Source organism: Falco punctatus (assembly GCF_963210335.1).
Source record: "Falco punctatus genome assembly, chromosome: 7".
In the NCBI taxonomy this organism is placed as follows: domain Eukaryota; kingdom Metazoa; phylum Chordata; class Aves; order Falconiformes; family Falconidae; genus Falco; species Falco punctatus.
Window position 1 is genome coordinate 64,575,426 of NC_137587.1, and position 22,168 is coordinate 64,597,593.

Below are 22,168 nucleotides of genomic sequence, written 5' to 3' on the forward strand. Positions count from 1 at the left end.
AGTGAGTAGCACTTTACTCCATGAGCAGTCCCACTGATTTCAGCTCTACGAGCATGTATGATGCCACGTCCATTAATATTGATCAGCAGAGAAGGGTCCGTTAGTCACACTGAATTGTGCCTGCTTCCACAGCAGAATGATTTATATCTACAGGACTGCTCAGCATGAGCAAGGACAGTGGAATGTTTCCCTAAATAGACAATACATAGGCGTAGGAATGGGGCAGGGTCATATTAAGGAAATCCGATGCCCTCAGCTCATTCAGCAAGGACCTCCGCCCAAAACTTCAACAAGAACATGCTGCTTTTGGGGCAGAATATAATTAATACCAAAGGAGCAGTTTGGACTTTGTTGCAAGATGTTTGCAACCTCAGGCAGGCAACATAACCTGGTTTTCAGTAAGCATATATTTTAGGGTTTTCTATGCACCCTCAATACGCTAAGACTTTTTCTTCATGGTAAGACTCCAAGACAGCCTTAAGAACTTCTACTTTTTCAAGGACTAAAATAAAATTAGGAAAGTTGTTTAAAAAAAGACAACTGAACATAGCTGGTGTAATTCTGATGCCATATTACCTTTGAGGTAAGAAATCAATTATTTCACTTATTCTCCCATTGCTTCAGGAGTCAGTAGCCTTGGCAGTAAATTGAATATTATGCTGCCACAGACAGCATCTTCCTTGTCAAGCATCTAGTTCCATTCTTCCCTTGATGATGATTGGTGACTTTAAAACTCACATGACTTCTGGATAATAAATGAAAACTGTCATTGTTCTGGGGCTGCTGGAATTCATTTTTTTTCTCCTTCCTCCGGTTTGACCTCATTGTGATGTATTGTCTACTTCAGGGTGTTTGGAAAAGTAAGGGAAATACTAGGCAAGGACTTTTAAAGAAAAAACAGACTTATAATTAGATCTCTCCAACAGACCCTGCTATGACCCTGTTTAGACAGACGTTAATGGATGAGCCCAACTTCCATGACTGTTGTGCTGTCCTGGCCAAAACTGAGCCCAGACAGAGGATTTTTACTGGTGCCCAGGCTGCTGCCAACCTCATCTCCAACTTCATGGGCTCCTCGTCCCTGAAGTCCCATTGTATCAGTGCTGGCAGCTGGGTGAATGCATACGCATCAGGGTCAGCTCACTGAACTATAGGAAAGCCAGCCTTACTGAGGGATAGAAAAGACTAGCTCTCAGCAGGTGAATCTGTCCAGATACCTGGTGTACATGCAAATTAGATTGCAAAAATATATAACTGAGGCCAGAATAGTCTTTTATCAGCAGCCTATGGCTGGATTGACCATGCACCCATCACGTAACTGCTCCTGTAACCCTGCACATCTCTGCAATTCAAACATTTGACATTCATCCATCCCTTTCTCAATCAGGAAAAATTTTTTGCTCAAGTAGTTTTGTTCAGAGAACACCTTTGGCTCAAATGCCACACTAGACAGTCCCTGAACTTCAGGAAGTTTCAGGTTTTTTAGCTCAGTATAACTTCAAAACCCAAACTGTGTTTCACTGTTCATATGCTTTTCAAGTTTCTTATCTGGGATATAAACCAGAAAGAGCTTTCTGGAAGAAAGAAAATATTTTGTGTTTTTGGAGGCCTGTAGTGGAACTGGAACTGAACCAGCTCAATATGGGGAGGCATGAGCAGAACATGACAGAGGACTGAGAACTTGCTGACAGGGCATTTTCTTTGAAGAAAGGGGCTGTGAAAGAAAGGAGACACAGAGCCAGATGAAATGTACAGTGTGAAAAACAAGAAATTCAACAGTTTAGCCATCCTGCAGTTCAGCCGTCATCACATGTAGGCAAAAAATGCAACCATACCATGCAACATCTTAGGTTAACCTCTGAAATGAAGGAAACCATGGACACCAAATATGGTCCTTACCTCTGCTTCTATGGTTGCATATTGACAGCTGTGAGGACATACTGGCTAAGGGAGACACAAAATCTAGAAAAACAAGTTAGAGAAGGGAATAAACTGATGGATCATATCTTTCACCACAAGTCAAGATGGGTTGGATATGTATTTCTCTAATGCCATAATGGTGACGTTTGACTCTCTGTATTAATTCATTATGAAACAAAATTATTAAAAGAAATGAACAAGTCATGTTCAAAAATAAGGGAATATGATGCAATAAAATGGTTCTTTTAAATCTGGGAACAGAGATTATGAATTAAGTGATATAAAATGGCATGTAAAATATACATGAATGGCCATCATTTAGCATCAGGGAACACCAAGGCAATGCCCACTGACGACAATGACAGTTGCTAATTTTCCTCTGTGGGTAAATCAGTCCCCAGGTTTTTGAAAGTCTGAGGTAGCATTGCCTGCACATGAGGAAACCACTGCAGCAGTAGCAGCTCCATTACACCACTCAGAAGTGCTTCTGAATGTGTATCTACTCTGCTGCAGTCCATATGTTATCAAGCACTCTGTTGGCTCTCCACAAATAAATAAGAAGATAGCATGTATCCCTGCAGTATGGATTTATGCTCTTGCCTTCTGAGGTCATACAAAAATAAAGCAGGAGAGAAATACTCATGAAAATTATTCCTGTGCTTTCATAGGTATACACACACACACACACACACACTTGTATATGCATATAACAAAATCATGCCCTAACCACTCACCTTGTCAGCATATAGGCATTTAAAATATCTCCCACCTGCAATGCACAGAACACATGGCTGAATAACCCACCCTTCCACTGAACTAGATAGAGAACTGAACAACACATTATAAATAAAATAGTCATGGAAGCTATCAGTTCTTAATCTCTTCTTATTATCTCTAGATCTTTACACAGAAGATGATGGGATGTATGAGACAACCCCTGCCCCTTTTACTCACTCACCCAAGTGATCCCCATCCACTTAGGTAAAATTTAAGTAATGCAAGCAGAATCTGTATTTAAATAATGTGGCATAATAGAGGGAGTAAAGGCTAAGAAGGAGCTGTTCTGGTCCATTGGGTAAATATTATGATCTTTACAGTGGAAAATAAATGCCCAGCTATCTATGAAACCAATAGAGCTGTTCCAGTCTATCAAATTATAATTTGTGTTTTTAAAAAACAATTTTAAATGGAGTTGCTCTGATCTATAGAGCACATTATATAGCTTGGAAAGACTCTGAATACATATTTATCTGGAAAATTTAAACAGCTCCCTATAAATAATAAGTATCGTGGAGGGGCTGGGAGCAGGGAAGCCCTGATTAAATATGTCACTGCTTTGCACATAAAAGCAGATGAACGTAGAACACCACTTCCCACAGGAATATTACATTTGAGCTTCATCCCTTGTCTCACAAGCTAAGATGTGTCAAGTTAGGTCAGTCTTAGATGAGAGACCTCCAAGGAAGACCTAGTTATTGCAACGAATGGTGCTGACAATTCTAGTTTATGCACTGTCCTCTGAGTCAGCACTGAATTCATTTTCTAGCTTGACGCTGAGGTGTGCTGAGTTGTTGTCTTTCAATGATATCTAAAATAAAGCCTACTCTCTACAACTGCAGCTCATTAAAGTTTCCACGGCATGCTTTGCAAGTCTGGGGTGCCAAGCCAATGTTCTGAAGAAGTTCCAACAGAAATAATTAAATTCTCTCTCAGGTCTCCCTGCAGTTTCAATCGGATGTGGTATGCTTCTTCAGTTTCTACCCTGGTGTGTAGTGTCACTATACACCATTAAACAGCTGTTGTGCTTGAACCTTGGGATAACTCCATATCAGTGGTAGGTGATCCTGATTCAATATAACCATTATCCAACTCACAAGGCTTTTGGCGACTTAATTAAGGTGCTGTCGAAAAATCTTGAGAAAGTGTATCATATTATTATTTTCCCCTTTCAGTTATATATTTACCAGTTTACCAAATAAACCATGGGATTATCTCAGTAAAAAGCAGGAAGACAGCATGGATTAACAGCTGCAGCACCACTTGTCCACATTTCCAGGCTAAGATGGATTTGACCGAGTCCTGCCCCTCAGTCTTTCAAGATAATGATGTACATTTTAAAGAGTATTTTTCCTTGTTTCCACAGTGCTGTAACTTCAGGTCAAAATGTCAGAAGAGCTTGATATTCTTGCCTTTTCTCAGGTTTTGTCATACTGTTATTTAAACATAGGGTTTTGGATTTAATTTGACAATCTTTATGTAGTTGCTGGCATGGTAATTGAGTCTACTTGTCTTTTTCAGGACACCAGAAGATCTAACTAAGTCAGAATGCCTCAGTTACAGTCCAGATTTCTATTTATTACCTACCTCACCAAGAAAGACAAGGTGAGTTATCATTCAGTACAGAAAACCTGAAAGGCACTTATATGCTTGAAGTACTGTATAACCATCCTGTACAGAAGCACGTTGCTTAAGTAAATGTGTTACAGCCCTGGCAAATCCCTCTGAAACAAATCCTATTGAGCCCAAATTGTCTATGCAAGTGAGGGTAGAAATCTAGAAAGCTTACCTCCCACCCAGGACTAAAACAAACCCCTTCAGAGATTATTGATACAATGGCTTGCGACAGATTGCTCCTCAGCCTTACAACTTACATTCTGTATGATAAATTCCACATGAAGTGACAGTCACAGCAAGCGTTCAAGGCTGTAACATAAAAAAAAAAAAAAAAAAAAAAAAAACCACCTAATTTTTACTGAAGTTGGAACTCCAATGAACAAGAAAATGTGAACATATACCTATGTATATATCAAAGCTGCACTCTCTGTAAATGCCATCACCACTACTTATGGCTGGGATGATGCTAATATTTGAAAATATTTGACAATATTTCAAGGCTTTCCTTAGGAAGGGATGTTAGTGGACCAAGGAAGAAGAAACCTGCTTGTTCCACTTATCTCTGTAGCAGATTGGATGAGGCCATTCTACACATCAATTTGAGTGGGAAGAGCACTCAAATTCTTTTTCGTCCTGGGCTACTGCTTGTCTTTTTAAATTAGGCATTTAGTGAGCAAAAATATACACAGAGTTTGTAATCATGGGTAAAAATTAGTGTCACCACTTTCAGCTTTAACCCAATTGTGTCCTCAGTGTAGCCTTTAGCTATTAGTAGAATATGTGGAAGAGCTATCTTATTTGTGCTCAGGTTAATACTGAAAATATGAGGGGGGGGAAATCAAGATTTACCTATGGCAACTCATTTTGAGAAGCATTTTACTATGCCTGCATGATGGACCTGTATTTTTTCCTGTTATAATGTATTTTAAAACAAAACCAGAAGCAAAGAATACCAGTGAAGATTTATTTTTTCTTTTACTTTTACTGTGCCATTTGGCTGAAACAGCCTTGTACAAACATCTGTGAATTATAAGTGGTATTTAATTTTTGGTTTTCATGTCAAAAAAATTTTAGGTAGATGATCTTAAGCTATGCAGAGTATTTTTAAGTTATTAAAAAATGTTGACATTTTCTGGCCAAGAGCGTGGCATGTAGTTGCAAAGGTCATCAATGAGTAAACAGACATTAATGGTTAGCTGGATAACTGGTACATAAACAGGTCATATTAATAATTAACACAGAGGAAAACTGGCAGTTTACAGCAAGCTTAAGAAAATAGCTAATAGAAATAACTTTGGAAAGGGCAAGGACCAATATTTAAAAAACATCTAAAACTTAAACCTAGAGGAGACTAATTTTAAGGCATTCATTTCTCATTCTTTTTTCTTCTCTCTTTCAACTTATGAACAAATTATTTTTTAATTCATGGAGAGTAAAGTTATTTGAATAGCTGAAAAAAGTATTGCACAGCTGTTCATTCTGCAATTGATTCTCAGACTGATGCTGTCTTGTTGACAACTCTGCAGAATATAAAACATTTAAGGAATTGATTTAATCCCCAAATATGTTTAAAAAAATAAAATTAAAAAAAGGATAGCTCCTCCCTTTGTTCATTACTGGAAAGTTATTAAAATGTATGAATATTTGAATTTAACATTCCATCAACACTCACCAGAACTGCCTATTGATTCTTAGTAAAATATACTTTGAATTGCCAATGGTAAAAGTTTTACTAACACCTTTTTTCTAAAATACAAAGTCTCAGCATTTCTTTCCCACATACTAAAAAGTGAGATTTTTTTTTTCCCAATTCCTTTTGGCTTGTCAGCTCAGCAGCAGCTTTCCTGTGCAGCTCTATCTGTTTATTCCAGCCCAATACTAAAATTACCATGAAGCTAGACCTCGCTCTTAGGTCCACAGTTAGTCCTAGTTGACTTGACTGTAAATAGGTCCCTGGTCATTCAGGCTAGGAAATATAAAGGCAGCCAGGTCTGAGACTAACTGCATCTCTCCCAGCATGTTTTCACAATGCAAACTGCAATGGACACAAATCAGTTGATTTCTTACTTTTAATTATTATTTTAACTAAAAATGGTGCAAAGCATATATAACTGCGTATGAGAAGGGAGTGGAATTTCCAGTACTTCAACAATAGTCGTCATGGTACTTACACTATAAGAAAATGTAGAAAAATATTTCTACAGCTAAATATTACACTTCTCTAGTGTTTAAGAAAAATGCTGCTTTTTAATATTAAATAAAATAGTACTATTCAACATCGAGTAAAATTGTAAAAATATCTAAGATCATCTAGAAGGTACAGTCAGAAGGCAGAGCAATAGGAATGAGGACATATTAGGGAAGCCAAAGAAAAGTAGATGGAATATATCATGGTGCAACAGAAAGGGTTCCTGATGATGGACTTGAAGAACCAGTAGTCTTCTGTGGGTCTGCAGGTGTAACACAAAGCTCATGATACACTGGCAGAAGAGCCTTTCTCCCTGAATTTTACCAAAATGTAATTTATTAAAGTTTTCTTAATGAAATGCAGAAGTCACCATCTCTGTGTGCCAGCATATGGATTTTACACATGCAAAAGTATTTATGTGTGCATACAGTTTATAGTCAGTCTCAGTCTTACAATGCAACTCAGCCGAATAACTTGACTAAAGAACTGAGAATTAATATTTCTATCTCATGAACATGTGACTATTTTGTGGTTCCTGTTCCCTGTTTGTCAAATGAGATCTACTTTGTGATACTGAGGTCTAGTTAATGACAGTGAGCTATAAATTAATACCTGTTTTATCCACCACTGTAAAAATATTTCTTTTTGCAGTAGAATAAGAGGACACAAGCTGTAGATACATCCTTGTCCTTGATGTTTTTAAAATGCAAACTGTATACCAAATGCACCTCATCTTTTGGCATCCTGTTTGGTATGACCTGAGGCTCCATCCCACCTAAAGCACTTCACTCCCTCCACTCATCCCATGAACTCTAGTTCTGTCCGAAGGCCAACACATGCAAAGCTGGTACTAAAGACCTCTGTTTGATCTAGATTTGAAAACACATATTCACAAGGTAGAAATCCCTGTGAAGGATGAAGAGCTCTCCATTTGGAGTGGGTGTTTGATTTGTTAACTACTTGTTTCTGTGGCTCAGAAGATCCACGGTCACCAAAGGTCAATAGTACGCGTTGCAACAGAAGTCTGCTTAACGTTTTTAAAAATAGACCATCTTCTTTTTGTCCAAATTCCTTATTCAATACAGCAAAGGTTCTCAAGAAATTTAATGGCTACACCTTAATATACAACATGTTTTTGGACAGCTGTATTTCTTCACTCCTTTTTTTCTTAACATGTATCTTTTTCTCATAAATTTACCTTTAAAAAATCTATCTTTAATTAACTATGCCATTCTTTAATCCTTTTAATGCCACTAAAACATATACTGAAGAACTTCACGGTCTGAGTCAAAAGGGCATTTTGGCGAAAGAATATTGCAGCTGTGTCACCTGAAACAGCTTAGAAGGTAGTGTCCACAGGGAGCAGGAGAGCTCAGTAAAATACTGACAGATGTAAATAACAGTGTCACATTTTGAGATGAAAACCAGTTCATGGTCGTGCTCATTAAGAGCAATTTCTGTGTCTCTGTGAGGCTTCATGGAAATGGGGAGGTCTTCACCCCAGGCAGCAGATACCACAGCAGCACAGAAAGGAGACTCGCTTTGCACCACTAATCCAGTTAATCCAGGTTATTTCAGGGTTCCTTCTGCAGCAATGCAGAGAGTGATGTGGCTGGGAGGAAGGGATGAGCCTGAAAGAGATAGTGAGCAAGGGCAGAGGAAGCAGATCCCCCCGGGTCCTCCTGTTTTTCCAGGGGAGAGCTGCCGAGCCGGGGTGACTCCAGCCATCAGGCCAGAACAGCTAACATGAACCGACACTTTCGTCCTCTGAAAATTTTAGTGCTCAGTGGAAATAATGAAGCTGTGCACGGGGGACAGAGTTTCCCCCGTAGGCCCTCATTTAGCAATCCTTCCTCTGCTAAACCCACCAAGGAGATCCAAAATAGTCACTCTCCAGATGACGGGATGAAGGAGCGAAGGAGCGTATGCACTGGTTCAGCTCCACCACCCAGCTCCTGTCTCATCGGCAGGGGACTGGAAACGGCTGGAGAAAAATATGTTCATGATTTCAAGGAGAAAAATGAAAAAAAAAAAAAAAAAAGAGAAAATAAACTGAGATATAAAAATGTGAAAGCCATTTAAAAAACAGGATTTAAACTTAAGAATAAATGCAATGGCACAGTCGCATTCTTTAAAAGCTTTGCTCCGCTCAGAATGGTTTTGTTATTAGTGATTCTTAATGCATGAGATAGTGGTTTGGAATAAATCTTTAAGTAATTCAAAACAAGGACTCTTCAGTAAATAGTTGAAATTAAAGGGGGAGTTAGAGTCATCTGGTTTCCATTAGGATGATAAAATAGTTCACTTGAAACCTTTTACAAGATGCTCTGTTACTGGGAGGTGTCTGTGCATCTCACTCCATCACTAGCCATTTGACACAACATAAAAGGCTTCAAAAGCCATGCTAGGCCTCTTAATCAAAAACTAATTGTAATAGATATTGGGGAGTGTTAACACTGTGACCGCTAGGTTGTATCTTCAGTATATAAGCAGGAGTGAACATTAAACACAACCCTGAGTTGATAGGGCTTATCAGAATTTCAGAGTTAAGTGCTAAGTACTGCAGCCCGGTATCTGCGTGCTGTTGCTTGGTACCACTTTTGGAGTTAATTGCACTGTAGGACTTCATCTTCCCAACAAAATTTATAACATCGTCAGAGAAATTGGAAGCCTGCTGAAGAAACTGCTGCAGTTTACAGGAGTTCAGTGAAACCACAGGGAAAAAAAATTGTGGTTTCTACTTCAGCATCTAAGACGTATGCTGAGGAAGGAGGGTTCCCCCCTCCGCCCCTCCCCAGCTTACCCCACGATAAAAATGAGCTGGTTCTTCCTCTTGAAGCTTAATTTGCTGCTAATGCTGTAGCAGAAGAATTATGGCACCAGCTCCCCAAAACAATGCCACCCCTAATATTGTCACTAAACAGGCATACATGCTCGCTTTACATTCCCATATGCCTTATTATGATTGTTGACATGAATATGCAGAGTGCTCATGGAAACCGCTTTATTGATTTTATTGATACAGGGCGGGATCGGAGTTACTGATTTTAACTTAATTCATGCATTTTTCCAGATAAAAGATGACCTTAATATTTACACACAATTGCATCATAATAAACCCAGGGCAAATACTCTTCTGCTATATGAACTGTTGAAAATAAGAGTTCAATTTTTTTAAGCAGGGAGCTCGGAGCCAGACTGTCGTGCAGTGAGGAAATCAGAGATATGGCAATTTACTCCAGCTGAGAATGTAGCCCACAGTGTAAAATTCCTTGTTCAGTGCAGTAAAGTGCATTTAAAAGACTGCTGCTGCTATTTCTCCTAAGTTCATTATAACCTGTACGCTACCAAAATCTCTAGACAGCTGTGTTCCTTTTTACTCCAATTTCAAACAATATAATTAAAAAAGCATTTGATGAAATGTAGACACCTCTACCATTTACACTGGAATGCTGGCATCATCCAAAATCATCTAGTCTGTAAATACCAGATTAGGATCTGTGTAGCCATGGTTTTTATTCTAGGAAAGTATATTCAAAAGGAAGTCTTAACCTTTCTTGGTGAAGAATAAGCTTTATTTGTAAAACCTATAATTATCTCAAATGTTCTGAGAAGCTGGGAGAGCTGTAAATGTTAAAACAAAACATAAGGAAACATTTTTGGACATTTAAGTGGAGGCAAATAAGGATGATGTACTTTTCCCCTATTAGTTTACTATATAAATGAGAAGACATAACAGAGTGAAATTTAATTAAAGTAATTGACCAAATTGCATTTTGTACTAGTTATTGTCGTTAGCAGCCCTGACTCCTCTGTCAAAAGGATTTGCTGAAGATTATTTCTAAGGGGTATTTATCATGAATATTAATCTCTCCAGTAAGTACCATCAACATATTAAAATTCATTTGAAGCACTTTATGGAAGACTGCAAACAGAAATGACTGGTGAAAAACAAGGTGTCTAATCATGTTAGCTTGGTTCACACATGGTTAAACCAGAAGTAGAAGAGGGAGAGAAAATGTAATAAAAGGTATATTGGTTATATTATGATGAAAGTGTGCTTAAAGGGTACATGATTTCCAAAGAAATCCAGGCTGCACTACCAGGAACGCTGATGACACTGCTGTTTAAGGGCAGGTTTTTATATAGTCTTGCGTTGTCTCACTGAAAAAGTCTGATTCTTCAGGCCGTGTGTTAATTCCCTTTTGATCTTTTTAGTGACTGTTTGCAGGAAGTGTTTAATTAAGGAGGGCCACAATTCCTACAGAGAACTTGGTTCACAGGTGCTACCCATGCTACTTATAGCGACAACAGGCAACTTGGCTTCGGTATTTGATACCCCAAATTGTATCCATCAAGCCTCTCTCTTCAGCAGTGGGAAGGACACACTGCTTAGTTACAGTGCCTGCATAAGGGGCTGTATAGAGTTGTGTCAATCTCTATTCCAGTAGCTTAGATGATGCAGTTTCTTCAATGCTGCTTGATCTTGTTGAGAAAAAGAACAAAGTGGAAGTGTGATGAGAAGGTAGGGATTGGCAATGAGATAAAAACACAAAGAGAGAAAACCCAGGAATTCTAGACCAACACTTTCCAATTTTCCATGCTCTCTGGAGACAGGGTTTGAAGTCTGATGGCTGTATGTCGGAGAAAGAAAAGATGTTTATGATGTGGCCAGGGTTGCAAGTTGCAGGTTGGGTCAGTCTCAGTTGTCCTCAGCCTCACCCCATCCTTCCTCTCCTCCATCTCTTAGCTTTGAACCTTTTTTTCCTTCCCTTTCAACAGTACCATCTGCATCTTTCATACCATCTGTGTTTAAAATAAACACCTGACAGCAAATAAAACCTAAGTATACACAAGCTGGGCACCCCAAGTTATGTTGCAGCTCCCAATGTCAGCTTCTCTTGTCCTTTTAATAAAGGCTCAGATCCATATCATCTTAGCCCTCTGCCTCTGTTTTGCCAGGAGACATTCCTCCTCCTTCCTTACGAAATAGGTTGAACATTTTCCCCATGTAAACATTGTTCCACATCTGTTCGCACTGAAGAACATCAGAGCACCATTTCTCAGAAACTGTCCTGGCTTCGTGTGACCAAATGTACCAAAAGGAACCAGCACGAGCCCAAGAATTTCCTCAAAGTCGGGGCTGGGAAAAGTCACTTCACCCCATTGCTGTAATTCCTACAATAACTATTTCACAGGCTTTTTCCATGTATTAGCATCAGCCAGTGAGACTGTGGCTGCACAATCCCTCTGCATAGACTAGGGCCATGGCAGCCACTGAACTACCAACCTGGAAGTAAAAACCCCAAACTAACTCTATTCCTGAGTAAAAAAGAAAAACCATTTCTATTGCTGAATACAGCAAAAATCCTTAAGGGAGTCCACTGATTACACTACTGAGATTTGTATGAACTAACTAGGGTAAATAATTAGACTGTATTTTAATTAATATATCAGTGCCTGCTAGCACAATATAGTTAAATTTGTGCCACTATTAGAGCTGAATGAAGGAAAATTGTCCTATTTGTGGGGAAATTATAATCATGACCTTTCCAAGAAAAAGGGAAGGCAAGAAAAACCCTGCAACTCTTTTTCGTGCTGAAAGAAGTCAAGAGGTGCCTTTAGTTCACCAAGGGCCCATGTGCCTCTTCTCTAGGTAGCAAACCTGAATATGGCAAAAGCGTCTCTGGTGAACAGGGAAATGAGCCACACACACACATATATATATGTGACACAGATCACAAAATTAGGGCTAAAAATACAGCTCAATTATTCAAAGTATATAATTTTTTTTTCAGGCTTGACCTTGTTATTACATTGAAGCACCTGGTGTCACTCGAAAGCGGCCTTCTTGCACAAACAAGAAAAAAATACCTGCATATTGCAATCCAGGCTTTCCCCCAAACCTTGCTCCCTGAACAACATTGTGGGTTTGAGGAACAGACAACTCTCCCCCTGTGAAGCGCTAGCAGCGGTTTTGTGGGACCAAAACCAATCCAGCTGCAGGGTGCGGGGAGGTTCTTGCCTCCACTATGAATCAGACATTCTCCCTCACTGTCTGAGGAGGCAACTCCTCACCCTTTTTCCATCAGGAGCAAGGAATGGAGGGATAAGTAATCCTTTGGACTTCCCTTACAAAAGAGGTGGTCTTTGCAACAGCAAAACAATGCCAGCCTGGAGCCCTGCTGCCACGGCGAGGCTGGGATCCAGAGCTCTTGTACGAAAGCAAAGTCTTTTGGAACTCCTCTACCTGGGGGATCAGCAGGGGCCAAGGGTAAGGGATGTGGAGGCAGGGCTTGCCAGCAGAAAGATGCAGTGGGGAGCCCTTTGCAGCAACCACTCTGATGGCACCTGAGGACCACGGTGGCTCACACCAGGGCTCCAAAGACATCACAGAGGTGCACCAGTGGGTAAGCCTGAGGCAGGGAACTGCTTTCCAGCAGCAAAGAGCCCAACTCTGCAAAGAAAGCCTTGCTGCGCTGGCTTTGCAGGAGGAGAGGCTTTCTGAGCCTACACTTCCCAAGGTGGCAGCTGATCTCCACTCTGTGGCAGACAGCGTGAAACATGAGGGCTTGATTTTCAGAAGGTGGGAGGCTTAGCATTTGCTGAAAATAAGACCCACTTAAGTTGTCACGACAGCAGTCACCTTGAAAGATTTAGGCCACGCTGTCTGGTTAGCTGGCCGCTCCCCTAGCACTGTCACATTTATCAACCCCCCGCAACAATTCCCTCCCCTTCAAAAAGCTGTTTATGTTTTGATCTCCCCATGAAAGTTAAGGTGTCACATTGGTTAATATTATTGCTCCTCCAAACTTCTCCCACTTTTGGCCCACACAAGGCAGAGGATAACCCCTTCCCTTCTGCCCCAGCATCACTTATCAAAAACGCAGAGTGAAGGAGGCACCACACAATTCAGCTTTAACATTAATCTTCCCACTGGCTTCTCATTACTTTGCCAATAAGATGATCTTCCTCACACCACATTTCGATATATTTGACATCTGTCATAAAACTCAGGTCACACATATCTGTCTTCTGGTAAAATGAGTCATCCTACAGAGACCCATACTATACTGTTCGGGTCTTGCCAGAAATAATTATTGATATATTGTCAACACATCCAGCCTACTGTATTAATAGGAGTCATAAATTACCAGCCTTTTTTCTTCCCTCTACCTGACAAGGAAATGAGGGGACATACAGCAGGAAAGCAGGTACATGGCATTCAGGTGATGGATCCAGGCATGGCCATTCACTGCTTTCTAAAAGCTTTGCATGATCTCACTGTATTTAACAAAGTAACTTGTTTCAGAAATCATTCAAAACTAGTAACGAATTTCCCTTTGTTTTGGTACCATACAGGTTATGATCTCTCATCAAAACCACCACTTACTAATGCCCCAAAACTTGTAGCTCATAAACAGTAGCTATTTAGGGGAGAGATGTTACAGACAGAAGTTGGACTATCCTCAGCATAATGTCATTGGTCACATTGAAGACAGAACTTTAACCTGCTCTTGGTACTTGCTGCATAAGACAGATGCAGCTTTTCTGTTTCATCATGTATATGCAGTGATCCCCAGTTGATTTCATTAACAGCTTAGGCATACTGCTTTTTTTCTTTTAAAGCGTAAGCTTCCATACCTGAAGATGAAGGAACAGAGAATACAGCCATAGCTAGAGGAGGTGAACAGCCTTTCCCACAAGCAATATGTGCCTGCCGAACAGTCATTGGGTTTAACCACTGCCACAGTTCCTTCCCAGGGTTACCAAAGCAAGTTCAGTTACCACCTACTTGCAGTTTAGGGTATCACAGGTTCCCCTTGCTCCACATTTTGGTATCCGAGGCACAAGATCGAGGTGGTTAAAGCATCTTCTTGCAGACCTGGAGAAAGGAGCACGAGCTTTGCTTTAGAGCCATGACTGAGCTGTAAGTGGCACCTGGGAAGTCAGCGATAGACATCACATGATGTTCTGCTCCATCAGCTACAGAAAAAGGCCATTAGGCTTGTGTGATTAAGGTATGCCGATCTACAGCCAGGCAGACTTTGACCTTGACCTTTAGCAGGTGAATACCATGGTTTGCAGCACTCTACCTTGCTCTCTGGAGTAGGGACTATTATTGCCTTGTCAGAGGCTAGGGAGAATGGGGACAATGTTGGGGAGGACATTCATTTTGTACCAGCAAGCCTCCAAAGGCTGCTATGCTAGAGAACATGAAGCACCCCTTGCAAGAAGACTTTGGCATAGAGTTTTGCTGAGGGTAGGGATAAGGGAGAGCAAACCTATCAAATGTCACCTGCACATAGTGGACATGTTGCAGGAAAATACTCCTTGTTGCACAAATCCAGCACAAATCCTAATCCCTAACCTCAGTGTCAAAACCTCAATTCTTTTTGTGCAACCTTCATTTGTTTTTGTATGACCCCAAGGGGGATGACACAGAGTGAGTTACTCAGGCAAAAAAGGTCTGCACATAGTAATGTTCCACAGGCCCAGCAGCAGCAAAAATGTCACATCAGTATTTTAAGTTTTTAGCCCTTCTGTATATACAGGAGCACTGAGAGCACCTCAAACTAATTAATAAGCTGCTCTGTATCTTTGTGCGTTACCTTTCTTTTCCCCCTGATTCACACACAAATTATTTTTAGAAAAGGGAAAAAATGTTCATTCTTTTTTAAAAAAAAAGCAATGAACTGAGGTCTGGCACTGCTCATCTGCTCAGTTCATCACCTCAGTGCCATGTTAGGTTTGTGGAAAGGTGGAGGAAGAAGAAAACATGGAGGGTGCCTTCACTCCTATCACCTCCTTCACCCCAAAACTTCCCAGGTCCTCAACAAGTACCAACACCCTTCCTTCCTCCCCCTCAAAAAGTCCTGGTAATTATATTCACAAAATCCTGGTATGTATCTCTGACCTGTACTCTCTCCACTTTCCATCATTTTTGGAAGGGAAAAATGTTGTTCCAAGGCAGTTTGTTTTTATGGGGTACCTGTGGGTGGCATGTACCTGGGTTAAGTGACTTGGTGGCAGTTCTAGCCTTATGCACCATGTGATGGCCCAGGCACATCAGATACTCGGTTCAGATGTTGAGTTCTTGGGCAATTCTGGGCCAAGAAAAGTGACCTGAAGAGACCATTTTAAATCCTGCTAATTACAGTATCCCTGAATTTGCTCTAGTTTTTTTCCAGGTTGAATTTAGCAAAGATAAGAGTGCAGAAAGCCACTCATGCTTTTCTGCTTGGGCACTCAGCTCTAACACACTGGAGAACATCGTCTTTCATTAGTAACTTTGGCAGCATTTAAATTAAGTAATAACTTGACAGAGGAAAGGAAGGGAATGAAGGTCCTTGGGAATATTTTTTTCTCCTGTTTAATTGTACTGCATTTGATGTGTTCCAAAAAACACTAGATCTGCTCTTCAGAGACAAAAAAAAAAAAAGAGTTTATAAACCCCCACTAGTTGAGGCAGTTTGGCAGCACATAGAAAGATAGAGAATTATCATCTGTCCAGGGAAATCCACCCCCCACTTCTCCCAACCCTCTTTCAGCTGGTGCATGCAAGATGTTCCTGCTCACTTCATCCTCAAACATTTAAACACTTTGAGGACCACACACCTACAGCGTGTTATTCGCAGGGCTTTCTAAGCAGAAATCCAGTGTGCATGTGTGTGTATCTGTGGGTGGGAATGGCTGGATAATGTTACCATGATAGCTGATGATAATATTTCTACCAATTGTTAAGCTTCCTAAGTCTCCACTTTATGAATGCTTGAGTGCATCATTTTCTGAAAAACGCAGCCTTCCTTGCCTAGGGAAAGGTACGAGGCAATAATGTCCTCATGCGAGATTACCTAGGAGACACTGATTTACTCCAGAAGAAAAAAGTCTCCCTTACACAAATGCACCTTTCTAAACACTTCAGGGGTCGCATGGTTCACTGCAGGATTGTGTCAGTACAGTCATAAAATAAGGCGGCAGTTCAAGCTGTCTGGGACTCGCAGTGTAGCAGGTACTGCAGAAACACAGATGTGGTGTAGTCTGAGCTGTTTAAAAGCGGCTGCTTGCTTGTGAGCACTCTGCTTTTACTCTGAATAGACATTAGGAAAATGTGTGAGGGACGAAGGAGTGTGTTTCTTCAGTGTTTCAGGGGAAAAAAGTGTGGGAGGAGAGATAATTTTGATGAGTCAAATTCCTAATTCCCTTCAGACCTGTAAAGTCAGTAGGAGTTGCTTCACTTTCATCTTAACATGCAAAGATGGGTGAAGTCAGAACAAAGGAAGGTGGAAAAAAAATAAATGAGCTTTTTTATAAAGTGAGTTTAAGAAATACCAAAAGAAACAGCAGTGTTCTTGGTGTAAGGACAAAAGCATAAGAAAACTATTATTCTGCATAACATACTACTTATCTCAGAATACTTACTTGGGCCCTGGCTCCTGGGAAGTCCTCTGCTCATCTTCTATTTCCTCTGCCATGGTGACTCTTCTGGGCTGTAGCATGCCTTGAACAAAGCACAATATCCTCTGGGACTTTGTTAAAAATACAGTTTAAGTCCAGCTTACGGCCCACCTGTTCCTCCTCTTCGTCCACTGCATCAAGGCGCAAGGTTCTTATTATAATCCACAACGTTTACAAGTTAGAGCCCCGATAACCATTTCCTTCTCAGTTGTTTTTGAGACCAATCAAGCCCAACTGTCCACTTCTCCCTCAAGCAGCAGCAGTCTCAAAACTTCTCAAACTCCATAAATTAACCATAATTTCACTCCTCAAAACATTCCATTGCACTCTTATTCTGCAACACATAGAAAATCTCTTAGTCTTCTTGCTTATGACCTGCTCATTGCATTTACAAAATTGTACACACTATAGCATTTGCTAAAGCATTCTTTGAATCCTGCTGGTTTCCATGTCTGTCTTACACAATGCCTTCTGCTTTCTTACCCCTTTAGGTTTGCTCCAAAATCCAGTAAGTTCAGGTAGGGGGGGGAAATACTGATTTCCTAGGCTTTATGGATCAAGCTCTTATCCCAACAATTCTTTCAGGGCAGGGATGTATTTACTACCGTTCCCAATTTACATTAAATTTAGTTTGCAACTTTTCGTAACTATGGTTATGACACTTGGCAGTTTTGCACCTCAAGCTCTGCATGATCGATCTGGGTAGTCCTGGGGGAGAGAACTTCCATTAAGAGATCTGTGAGAGGTAATTTGGAAATGTGAACCTATTGTTAAGGTGTTTATATTTGCCATAGGAGAGGACATTCCTATGGATTCACAATTCAAAATGAGTTGAAAAATCGTAATTGTAAATATTTGTAGATTTCCTGATACTAAAAGGTTCTGACTTTAATAAAGCCATCTGGATTCTACTGTAAAATAAACAGTAAAAATTATACTGTTCCCATCATCATGTTAGGCTCCCATACTCTTATCCTGAGAGCTCCCCTGGCTTGAAGGAGCACTCTTTCTTCTGGAGAGAACTGGAGAAATAGCTTATACAAAAAGTCAGTCTATGCACAAAGAAAAAAAAAACCAGCACTAAGGAAAAGCTAAGCAATAGCAATGAATCATGCATTTCATTCGAAAAGCAGAGATCTCTAGTTTTGTTTATCTTTTGTGTGAACGGGTTCCTTGGCCTGCGTTCCTTTTTATTTTTTAATGTAAAGTCCCATCCCCCATCACAGCAAGCGTACTGCCCCAGCTGACAGTCTCATTGTCCCCATGGCTGTCGTGGGAAGTCATGATAGATGGTTATACCACGACCCTTTTAGGAGGTGCATGTTCATATTATGCTCAGAGACCTTTTTTGATCAATAGTCAATTCAAACCTTTTCACTTGTGTATACACACAAATATATTTATATTTATAATATATGTATGTATAAATAAGCAGCTGGAGAATTGTTAAGATGAGCAAAACTACTTCAGTAGGTTTCAGAGTTTTGGAACCCAAAGCAGCAGTATCTCAGGAGCAAATGTGGTCACTTGCGGCATGTGCAGTATTTTTTTAATATTTTAGTCAAAGGAAGAACAGCCAGAATATTTTCATTGTGGGGAGCACAGAGACTTAAAATAACTAGGGTTTGATACTAGCCATATTGCACTTCACTTTTCCTCAGCACAGAATGCCAGCTTGTTTCTTCAAATTAAGACAATATGCTTATAGTGATGAACCTTATTGGCCATCTATCTTCCTTTTGTAATCTGGCTCTCATCAAGCTGAAATGAAGCCATTTCTTCTGACTGTGGCTGATTAAACACAGAGTAAACCTAGATCTCTGAGGAGGCTCTAATGATTCTCCACAGGCCTGGTGTCAGCCCGGCACCTGCAGCATTCAGCTTCCCCATTTCCATCATAAAATGAAGCATCTGTTACAGAGAAGTGTTATCTTTTTATCATCGATGGTATCTTTCTGTTTGAATTCACCTACCCCATTTGGTATAAATTACAGCCATTTCATATGTAATGAATGGTCACACAGGATGCACTCTGGTTATTGCAGGTTAAAAGGGCACAAAATCCTTTTACTAAACCTTTATTTAACTTGGTGAAAGTTAAGACTACATGGCTTGTGTAAAACCTTCTTTCTTACAACAAACAGGAGGAAATACTTATCACAGCTTAATGCTGAAGCATTTTGATATTGCTTATCTAAATACTGGCCTTTGAGTTTTTTGGAAGCAATTTCTGGAGAAACATTATTAGTCTCAGGGAAAAGAAACAGAGAAACATGTTCATGCCAGACATTTCTGTCTTGGTAACTTGATTAACTATAAGCCTGAAATGTAAAAGTAGACAAGATTTGTTTGCTAGAAGGGGTAGTTGCCAACTTAGACCTGCTGTAAATCCCACAGAAGTCAATCGGCATATTTTCAATTATTTCAACAGCATTTGTTTGGATCAGGCCAAAGATCAGCTAGCTGTTCACATTTTGTGTGGTCCACATGCTCCTCTCTGTTTTACCTTCTTCAGTTTTCCATCTGAGCTGAAATAGGCAACTTCATCTTAGGAAAAAAAAATAATTTTCAGCTGAGTATTTGGGGCATAACTTTGCCAAGCACTTCGTTGTCTCCCACCTGTACAACATGGCTAGTCTGGAAAAACTTCACATCTCAAAGCATAAAAGATAAACTTCCAAAGACGCAAACTCAGAAGCAAAATTTTGCTCGTTTCTCCTTGAAGTAGTAGTATAACTGATGGGAACAAAACAGTTGTAAACCAGCTAATTAATTCTACCTATTAACATGTAGCTACAAGATATAAAGGTGGGGGCAACAACTGCACAACAGCCCTCCTGGTCACACGAATCTGATAGACATTGTTGTAACATAACAACCACTTCAATAACATCTAAAGATTGCAAACAACAGGTGGCTTTCTGTGTTTGATGTTGTAAATATGAAGTATTCAGCGAACTAAAGAACAGCGTAAAGATATTCTGAAGTAGCCTGCTAAGGTATTGGTATGAGACTATTTGAAGGAGACCAAAGATCAGCACCACCTATTTTTTTCGCAGATTCTTGAGGTGTTGAATCATTGAGGTGTTCCGTTAAACTGGGATAGGAAAGGCAGTTACAGTCCAAAGCATTTCATTCCATTCATTGTCCTGTGCCATGCTCTGAACAGGACATGCCACCACTGAAGTCGCTATGATCTACAGCCCAGCATAGTTCAGCAGTCTCCCCAGGCTTCACATTTCTCCTGCATGAATCTCACCAGGATTGCCTGAGATTTCTTTTCCTCATTTTTGTTAACAGGTATAGAAGATGCAACAGATGTAAAGTAGTATTGTCAATGTTCTATTGAACTATAGATGTTAAACAATCAAAAAGGAAAGTGTAATAGCAAAAAAAATTATAGCCACAGTCTCTTTGGTGGCTCATTTGCCTAATTATTTTTCAGAGCACATTGCAGGTGAAATAATTCTAAAGCATAGAAGTAATTTAAAAGCATGTACTTTGTCAGGTTTAAACTTTCAAGTACCTGTTATCTACAGAGAGCCAGGGGTTGTTTAATGGACCCACTGCAGTGGGGGGTGGAAATCATCCTTGTGAAAATAAGAGTGAACGATTTTGTACCAACATGCATTTTCATGATCATTTTACAAGCCTGCATTATGTGGCCACTTTCTGCTGACCCATTTTGTAACAAGCAAAATCATATTGTACAACCACAAGAGCACACTTGTTATTCAAAATAATTAGGACATGAGTCATCTTAGTATCAAAGTTGGCATTAGTGATATATGGGGTTGATGACTGATGAGTCCAATGAACGTTTGACTCATGTAGACTTAAAATATGCAGCTGAAAAGCTCAGTTAATTCAGAAGAGACACAGCATAGCAGCGATAGCATCTTGTAAAAGCAAGATCCAAGACAAGTAGAAATGCAGTAACACTAGTGATGAAAACAGCTGAGGTCTTTGGATTTCTCAGAGCAGCTGAAAAATGGAAGAGCTTTTTCATTAAAAAAATAAAACTCAAGCGTTCTCCCCTTGATAAGGTACAAAATGCAATGATTTTTTTCTACTGTTTACACAATGTTTTTGTAAGCACTGGAATTATTTTTGTTCCCTGTCCAATTCCTTTCATTTTTCCTTTTTCTTACTTTAGTTAAATAAGTGAATGATATCCAAAATTTCAGTTTGGTTTGGAAAAGTTATAACAGCAGAAAGAAAAATGAAACTAACTCAACCACTTAAGAGACTTTCAACTTCCCTTTGTTCCCTTCTGTAACTTCTCCAGATTTAAATATGTGGAATATTTAGTCCAGAAATAGGAAAAATAGGGAAAAGGAAGATGAGGAGTGAAAAAGGAGGACAGAGGAAAATGATGGAAAAAATCCAAATCACTACTTATTCTCTTGGGGGTGGGGAGGGAAAAATGAGGAAATAGGTGTTTAATATTTATTTCAAACAGAAGATAGAAATAAGGAAATCCGAAAAGAAGCTTTTGCTTTATTCTCTTCTTGTGGATACCAACCATTTCCCTGTCAGCAACTGTCTCTAACTAATACAGTTAACATGTGGCAACTATTTCCCACTGTACTTAGCTAAGTCTGCTGCTGTGTTTCAGACGTAAGGAAGGCTTCCAATGCCCCATAGCTGTCTCTCTTTTTCTAGCTTGACTATGGGGTCTAACAAAAGCCATTGCACCCAATAGCCTTTGACTTAGTTTAAAAAGTAGCAATGTTTGCATCTAAACATGTTTTAGGACAGTATCAAGGTATCAGTCTGTGTCAGATACAATTAATTTTGAATGCCAGCTTCTGTAAGGGCTTCCGCTTGGTATCTCAGTCAAAAAGGTGCCCCAAAATCAACTGTCTTCAAAGCTGCTTCATAGAGTGGTAAAACTAATAAGAGCTTGTATTTCAGCAGCTGGACACCCTGGGGGCAAACAGGAAGCAGTCAGAGCCAGAAACTCCAGCTAGTGTTTTCTTCTTCCATGGGACAGCTTTGGGTGGTGCAAGGATGTTCCCCACCTTTGTGTCAGATCCAAATGTTGACTGTCATTTCAGTTAACAGGCTATAAAGCAGTGGAGACCATCACAAGCTGCATCTTAACTGCTGACTAAAATTTGAAGGATCTTGTTTCTATCTGGCACCCAAATAGAAACCTAATTTGCAATGGGTCAAAAATAAACATTTAAAAATTGGGAGAGGAAT

At 39.9% G+C, this 22,168-nt stretch overlaps 1 long non-coding RNA gene across 1 annotated transcript in view; it reads right to left on the bottom strand.

Moving 5' to 3' along the window:
* The window catches only part of LOC308067459, a 71,177-nt gene that overhangs the window by 35,265 nt on the left and 13,744 nt on the right, over positions 1 to 22,168 (bottom strand). Inside the window, exon 1 of the long non-coding RNA XR_013929624.1 lies at positions 1 to 22,168. This exon is cut by the window's right edge and continues 13,744 nt beyond it. This is a non-coding gene — a long non-coding RNA (uncharacterized lncRNA).